The 8,288-nt window shown below is 37.6% G+C and overlaps 1 pseudogene; it reads left to right on the plus strand.

Moving 5' to 3' along the window:
• Nucleotides 1-314: 314 nt before the first annotated feature.
• LOC120877530 lies at nt 315-1,787 on the plus strand (annotated as a pseudogene).
• Nucleotides 1,788-8,288: the final 6,501 nt, after the last annotated feature.

Below are 8,288 nucleotides of genomic sequence, written 5' to 3' on the forward strand. Positions count from 1 at the left end.
ATAAAATTATTAGAATCTAATAAAATTATTAGGATCAATTGATTCATCTTTATATTTATGATCAGATGATTTTCAACAAGGGTGCCCAGACAATTTGATGGGGAAGAATAGTCCATTCAACAGATGGTTATGATGAAGATGATTATTGTTGATTGATGAAAACAACTGTTCAGCCCCTCTCCATTTCCCTTTTCCCCATTATCAGAATATAAATAATAGCAAAGAAAAAAAATGTTGCTTGAACAACTTGATAGCCACATGCAAAAGAATGAAGCTGACCCCAACCTCATGCAGTATACAGAAATTAGCTCAAAATGGATCAGAAGCCTAATGTAAGAGCTAAAATAAAAAACTCTGAGAAGTAAACATAGTTTTAGTCACTCAGTCATGCCAGACTCTTTGCGACCCCATGGACTGCAGCCCACCAGGCTCCTCTGTCCATGAGATTTTCCAGGCAAGCATACTGGAGTGGGTTGCCATTTCCTTCTCCAGGGGATCTTCCCAACCCAGGGATCAAACCTGGGTCACCTGCACTGCAGGTAGATTCTTTACCGAGTGAGCTACAAGGGAAGCCCCTATATTTCTTTGAGCCCCTTATTTTGGAGGGGGTGGCAAGAATACTGGAATGGGTTGCCATTCCCTTCTCCAGGAGATCTTTCCGACCTAGGAATTGAACCTGGGTCTCTCGCACTGTAGGCAGACGCTTTCCCGTCTGAGCCACCAGGGAAGTAAACATAGGAATAAATATTTGCAACCTTGGGTTACACAAAACCTTAGATGAAACATCAAAAGCACAAATGACAAAAGGAAAAATAGATGAATTGGACTTATCAAAATTAAAAAAGCTTGTGTTGCTTCAAATGGCACCATCAAGAAAATAAAAAAGATAGCACATATATCTTTACAAAAATTTTATACAGTAAGGGATTTGTATGTAGGATATATAAAGAACTTCTGCAACTCAATAATGGAAAGATAAATAGCCCAATTTTAAAATCTTTAAAGGATCTGAATAGATATTTCTCAAAAGAAGACATACAAATTGCTACAAAAGAAAGTTGAAATAATGCTCAAAACATTTAGCCATTAAGGAAATTTGGGCTTTCCATGTGGCTGAGTGGTAAAGAATCTGCCTGCCAGGAAGGTGATGAGGGTTCTGTCCCTGGGTCAGGAAGATCCCCTGGAGAAGGCAATGGCAACCCAATCCAGTATTCTTGCCTGGGAAATCCCGTGGACAGAGAAGACTGATGGGCTACAGTTCGTGGGGTCGCAAAGAGTCGGACACAACTTAGCAACTAAACAACAACAACAAAAAGGAAATTCATATTAAAAAAAAACACAATGAGATACCACTTTAAAACACCAGGATGGGCACTCTTTCCTCCCTGCTTCCAAGAAAAGAAGGAACAATGGTCGTGCCAGAAAGGGCTGAGGCTACATGCAGCCTGTTCACTGCACCAACTGTGCCCGATGCATGCCTGAGGATAGGCCGGTAAGAAGTTAGTCATTCAGAATCTTAGAGGCCACAACTGTCAGGGACACTTCTGAAGTGAGTATTTTCAATGCCTATGTGCATTCCAAGCTGTATGTGATGCTTCATTACTGTGTGAGTTGTGCCATTCACAGCAAGGTAGTTAGGAATCTCGGGGAAGCCAGAAAGGACTCCCCACCTCAATATAGACTTGCTCGTGCTGCCCCACGTCCTCCACCAAAGCCCTTGTAGAGAGGCAAGTCCTTAAAGACTGAAGAAATACTGTCTGAAAAGACAATAAAATGGAAAATATACTATGAGAAAAACAAAACAGGGTGGCTATAATCAATAGACAAGTTTTGGAAAACAGCACCAAAGTGTGATATACTGAGACTTCTGCTTAAAACTCTTCAGTTGCTCGCAACTGCATCTAGGAAAAAGTGCTAACACCATCAGAGGTTCACATTACTCTGAATGATTCGAGTCCCACTTATAGTTCCAGACTTATCTGCTCAAACTCTGCACTTTAGTCATCTGGAGCTTCTCTTCAGTTCTTTGAAAGTCGTGTTCATCTCTCAGTGCTGGGCCTTCACACGGGCTGGTCGCACTATGTGAAACACTTGCCCCCCCAATTCCTACCCCTCAACTAGATCTAATTTTTACATTTTCAAACATAAATTTACATATTCAAATATCATTTGAACTTTTCTCTGACACCCCCCACCACTACCATCACTAAGGTTGGAATAAATTTTCCTTTTTTATATTCCCAATGAATAATGTCCTTCTTCATCAAGCATGTACTACAGTCTTCTCTTTCCTGGCCTGTATCCTTCAATAGACTGTAGGTTGTAGCACAATAGAAACGATGTCTATTCATCGTCATATCAAGCCTCCCACAATATTTGGTACCTGCAAGTTTCTTAATGGATAGTGGGAAAATTAATGAATAGATTTTTTTTTTAAAGATCTTTTGATGTGGACCATTTTAAACTATTGAACTAGTTACAATATTGCTTCTCTTTTATGTTTTGTTTTGTTTTGTTTTTTGGCCCCTGAGTCATGTAGGATCTTAGCTCCCTGATCAGGGATCACACCCACACCTCCTGTCATTGGAAGATGAAGTCTTAACCCCTGGACCACCAGGGAAATCCCTAAAGAATGGATTGATTTTGCTGATTCATCAATTAAAATACTTCTGTTGAAAGTAACAGGTAGTATAACAATCATAAAGGAATTTATTGGAAGGGTAAAAAGGGCTCATGAATTGACAAGAAATTGTAATACCAGTCTTCAAAAATGGGTAAAGAGCTGGGTAACTCCAGCAGCCAAGAAGCTGGAAAATGTTAGCAACGAACAGCCCAGTAGACTGAGAGGGACACAGTCACCTTTTTTAATACGACCCTGTTGCTGCCTCTTTAGGATTCCACCTCAAATTCTCTTGGAGATAATTTCCCCACTGCTGGGAATTGCCCCTTCATCTCTGTGTCACTTGATCAAGATTTACATTTCTGGAAAAGCAATCATTGGCTAATGATCATGTGCCATGCCCAGGCTGCTGAAGAAGAGGAATATCAGGTCAGGGCCTGTCACACGTCCAGAGAGGAAATGAGGGCATGCCTCTCCCTAGGACAGTGGGGAATTCCTTCACGCAGGAAGAAGGGTTGGATACAGTGAAGCTAAGAAAGTACAGCTGTCTGCTACAGCTGTCTAGAACTAAAGCAAAATGTGTGTTTCCACACAGAATAGTTTGTTTTGATGCCATGTGTGTATTTAGGGCCTCTAGAGTGGCTTAGAAAGTAATAAAAACACATGAATTGAGTGTGATGTTTTTAGAGAAACATAATCTTTATCCTGTAGTCAAGTGGAATATTCAGTAATTCAGATATGGTTATGCGAGAAGTTTTACTTAATGAAGTGCTCAGTTAAGGATAGAAAAAGAAATTACAAAATAAACATTTAAAACATCAACTGAAAAGCACTTAAAGTACTTTTAGTTGCAGCAGGCAAAAGTTATACGGGACTCCCATCTCAATTACAGCACAGAATTCTACCTTTCTGTGAAAATAGCAATCGACCTAGAAATCCAAAAGGCTTTGAAAATCACTCAATAAAATTTTAAATGTCTGTAGGAGTCTTGGGGAAACCTTGTGGTAATTAATGTTTGTCAAGAATGCAACAGGAATTCAGGGTCATAGAGACAAGATGAAGGGTTTTTCTCAGATATGGAAGAAATAAAGCATCTAAGAAAAAAAAAATGTCCAATGTAAAACCTGAGAAAGCAAGAGTGAAAAAGAAATATGCATCCACACAAAACCTTGCACATCAATGTTTATGCAGCTTTATTCATAATTCTCAAAATTTGGAAGCAACCAAGATGCTCATCAATAAGTAAGTGGATTAACTGTGGTACATACTGACAATGGAATATTACTCAGCAATAAAAAAGAATTGAATTACCAAGTCACACACACACACACACACACACACACAAAAAAAAAAAAAAACATGTAGGAAACTTAGGTATGTATTGCAAAGTGAAATAAATCAATTTGAAAAGGCTCACAATACTTATTTCAACTATATGACGTTCTGGAAAAGGCAAAACCAGAAATAGTAAAAAGATTAGGGGTTCAGAGCAAGGGAGGGATTCATAGGTGGAGCAAAAAAATATTTTTAAGGAAGTGAAATTTGTTTTATATGATCTTGTAAAGGTTGATACCTATCATTATACATTGGTCAAAATCCATAGAATGTATAACAAGAAGAGTAAACCCTAATATAAACTTTAGTTGGATTTTAGTTAATAAAAATGTATCAATATTGGCTCATTAATTGTAACAAATATACTGCACTAATATAAGATGTTAATAGAAGAAACTGGGCATGGGGTATATATGAGAACTTTCAGCTCAAGTTTCCTACAACTCCTTTTTATTTTTTTTAAGTATATTAATTTTTTCAAGACTGATGCATGTACAATTATAATTTTGAAATACTATAAACTTCTTAGCTGCATTTATCATAGTATCTACCAAATTAATAAACACTGGTATTTTCTTCATAAGTGGTAGGTGAAATACTCACTAAGGAATAAAATGAAGTAGATGGACATAAATACACAAGTAACTCTTCACTGACTATACATTAGCCAGCCTCCAAGATGATCCCCAATGATCTTCATGACCTTTTATTGTTGTTTTAAGCCCCTAAATTTCGTGGTATTTTTTATGCAGTAATAGACACGACTGAGCAGCTTCACTTTCACTTTTCTTTCATGCATTGGAGAAGGAAATGGCAACCCACTCCAGTGTTCTTGCCTAGAGAATCCCAGGGATGGGGTCGCACAGAGTCGGACACGACTGAAGCGACTTAGCAGCAGCAGCAGACAATGGATACACTAACTTTCAATGAGGATTCAATCAATGGATGCACATCAAGAAGTAAAAGTCTGGAAGATAAATGAACAACTTTGGATTTACAGGACTTTGGAGAGGTTTTGACTTAGGTATAGGAAGTTTACAGAAGGGAGGAATCATTCTGTAATGATTTTAAGGTCTATAGGGAACCAACCACTCCTGCCCACTCCCTGAAACACAAAACACATAAATGTTGGCAGCTAGGTGGTTACACCTGGGTGGGTGGTAGTGTGTAAAATATATATATAACATATATAGTATATTATATATTATACTGCATATAGTATATAAGTATATAATAGTATATTATAAAAAATAGTATATTGTATATATATATTACATATATATAGTGACAAATGTATAATGCATATTAAGCACCATACAAAATAAAACAAAAACAGTTATTTGCAAAAACACAAGTTTCCTCCTACCTCTTTGAAATCAGACTCTACCTTCACCTGTCCCAGGCAACTAGCTATAAGTTAATTTTCATGTTGTAGAATTTCTGATGAATTGAATCATACATAGGGTATGTGGTTTTCTCTTGCTTAGCATAATGTTTTTGAGATTCATCAAGTTGTAGCTTGTATCAGTATCAATGTATCAGCTTGTATTCATTTCATTTTCTTGCTGAGCAGTACTCCATTGTATGGATATACCACATGTCACCTGTGGTTGGACATTCCAGCTGTTTGCAGTTTGGGACTACTATGAATAAGACTGCTATAAGGCTCATGAACAAGTCTTCCCTGGTGGCTCAAACTGTAAAGAGTCTGCCTACAGTGTGAGAGATCTGGGTTCAATCCCTGGGTCGGGAAGATCCCCTGGAGAAGGAAACGGCAACCCACTCCAGTATTGTTGCCTGGAGAATTCCATGGACGAAGGAGCCTGGCAGGCTACAGTCCATGGGGTCTCAAAGAGTCGGACATGACTGAGCAACTAACACACACACATACAAGTTTCATGTAGCCACCACTAAAGTATCATACAAAATAGTGTTGCTGTCCTAAAAAGATCCCCTGTACTTCACCCTATTCAACCATTTCTTGCTCCCCTTAAACCTCTGGCAATTGCTGCAGTTTTAATTTTCCAGATTATAATTGAAATTATACAGTGTTTAGTCTTTTCAGACAGGCATCTTTCACTTAGCAATGTGCATTTAAAATTGATCTGCGTCTTTTCATGGCTCAATAGCTCTTTTCTTTTTATTACTGAAAAATATTCCACTGCACAGATGTACCACAGTTTGGTTGTCCTTTCACCTATTGAAGGATATCTTGGTTGTTCCCAGTTTGGGTTGATTATGAACAAAGCTGATGATACAGTCATTGGTGTGCAGGCTTCTATGTAGACATAAAATTTCAGTTCAGTTGGGTAAATACTTGGGAGTACAACTGCTGAATCATATGGTAAGATTATGTTTAGACTATTTTTAACTTTGTAAGAAACTGCCACAGTGTACCATTTTCCATTCCCATTAGTAACAAATGAGAGTTCCTATTCTCTACATCCTCTCTAGCAACACATCTGACAATAGATATGTAGTGGTATCTCGTTGTTTTATTTATGTATCTATTTATCTTTGGCTATGCTGGGTCTTCATCGCTGTGTGTGCTTTTCTCTTGTAGTGACAAGCAGGGGCTTACTCTCTAGTTGCGGTGCCCAGGCTTCACATTGCAGTGGGATACCTTGTACAGCGCGGGTTCTAGAGTACAGGCTCAATAGTTGTGGCGCGTGGGCCTAGCTGTTCTGTGGCATGTGGGATCTTCCTGGATCAGGGATCAAACCCATGTCTCCTGCATTGACAGATTCTTTACTACTGAGCCACTAAGGAAGCCCTCATTGAGGTTTTAATTTGAAGTTCCCTAATGACAAATGCTACGGAACATTTTTCATATGCTTATCTGATATGTGTGTATCTTCTTTGATGTGTTCTTTTTATATCTGTTCCCCATTTTTGAAAATTGGATTGTTTTCTTATTGTTGAGCTGTAAGATTCTTAGTGAATTGGTGATACAAATCCTTTATCAATTATGAATTTTGTAAATATTTTTTGCCTGTCTGAGTCTGGTCTTTTGGTCTTGTTTAGTCACTTAAATATTTAATATTTCACTTAAGTATTTACAAAAACAATATTTTGTAAATATTTTTTTTTGTTCGAGTCTGGTCTTTTGATTCTCTTTCACAGAACAGATGTATTCAATTTTTATAAAGGACAACTTATGAAGTTTTTCTTTTAGGGATCATGCTTTTGATGTATATAAACATTTATCACCAAACCTAAGGTCATCTATATTTTCTCGTTTGTTGTCACTAGAAATTTTGTAGCTTTGTATTTTAAAGCTAGGTCCATGACCCATTTTTTGTTAATTTTCATGAAAGGTATGCAAAAGTGCTTTTTTTTAAATATTCCATTTTCTTTCAGTTCATTGCTAGTATTTAAAAATAGTTATTATACCTTAATGATAATTTTGTGTCCTTCAGAAAATTTGTTCATTTCATCTGACTTGTGGAATTTATTGGCATAAAGTTCTCCAAAATTTTACTTTACATCTTTCAATGTGTGCTGTGATCTCTCCTCTTTCAACCCTGTTATTTTAAATTTATGCTATCTCTTTTCATTTTTTAATCTTTTTAGCTAGTAGCTTGTCATTTTTGTTCATCTTTTACAGAGTTAACTTTTAGCTTTTCATTTTTGTTTCTCCACTTTCTATTTCATTGACTTCTACTTTTATCTTTACTAGTTCTTTCCTCGAGCTTACTTTGGGTTTAATTTACTCTTTACTAGCTTCTTAACGGAGAAGGCAATGGCACCCCACTCCAGCACTCTTGCCTGGAAAATCCCATGGATGGAGGAGCCTGGTGGGCTGCAGTCTGTGGGGTTGCACAGAGTCGGACACAGCTGAAGCAAAGTAGCAGCAGCAGCAGCAGCTTCTTAAAGACAAAGCAAGATGATTGATTTTAGGTCTTATTTTTTTCTTCACAGAATTTTTAAAATTGAATAGTTGGTATACAGTGTTGTGTTAGTTTCAGGTGTACAACAAAGTGGTTCAGTTATTCAATATCTTTTTTTAAAAAAATGTACAGATTATGCAGGTAATTAGGCTCTGATCATATATCTTTTGGGCTTCCCAGCTGGTGCAAGGGTAAAGAATCCACTTGAGAAGCAGGAGACCTGGGTTCGATCCCTGGGTTGGGAAGATCCCCTGGAGAAGGAAACAGCAGCCCACTCTAGTATTCTTGCCTGGGATATCCCATGGACAGAGGAGCCTGGCAGGTCTACAGTCCATGGAGTTGCAAAAAGTCAGACATGACTTAGCAACTAAACAACAATATGTATCTTTTGATTACTAGCTTCTAATTTAATTCCATGGTGGTCAAATAACATGCTCACTATG

Source organism: Oryx dammah, unplaced genomic scaffold, assembly GCF_014754425.2.
Source record: "Oryx dammah isolate SB20612 unplaced genomic scaffold, SCBI_Odam_1.1 HiC_scaffold_18, whole genome shotgun sequence".
Lineage (NCBI taxonomy): Eukaryota > Metazoa > Chordata > Mammalia > Artiodactyla > Bovidae > Oryx > Oryx dammah.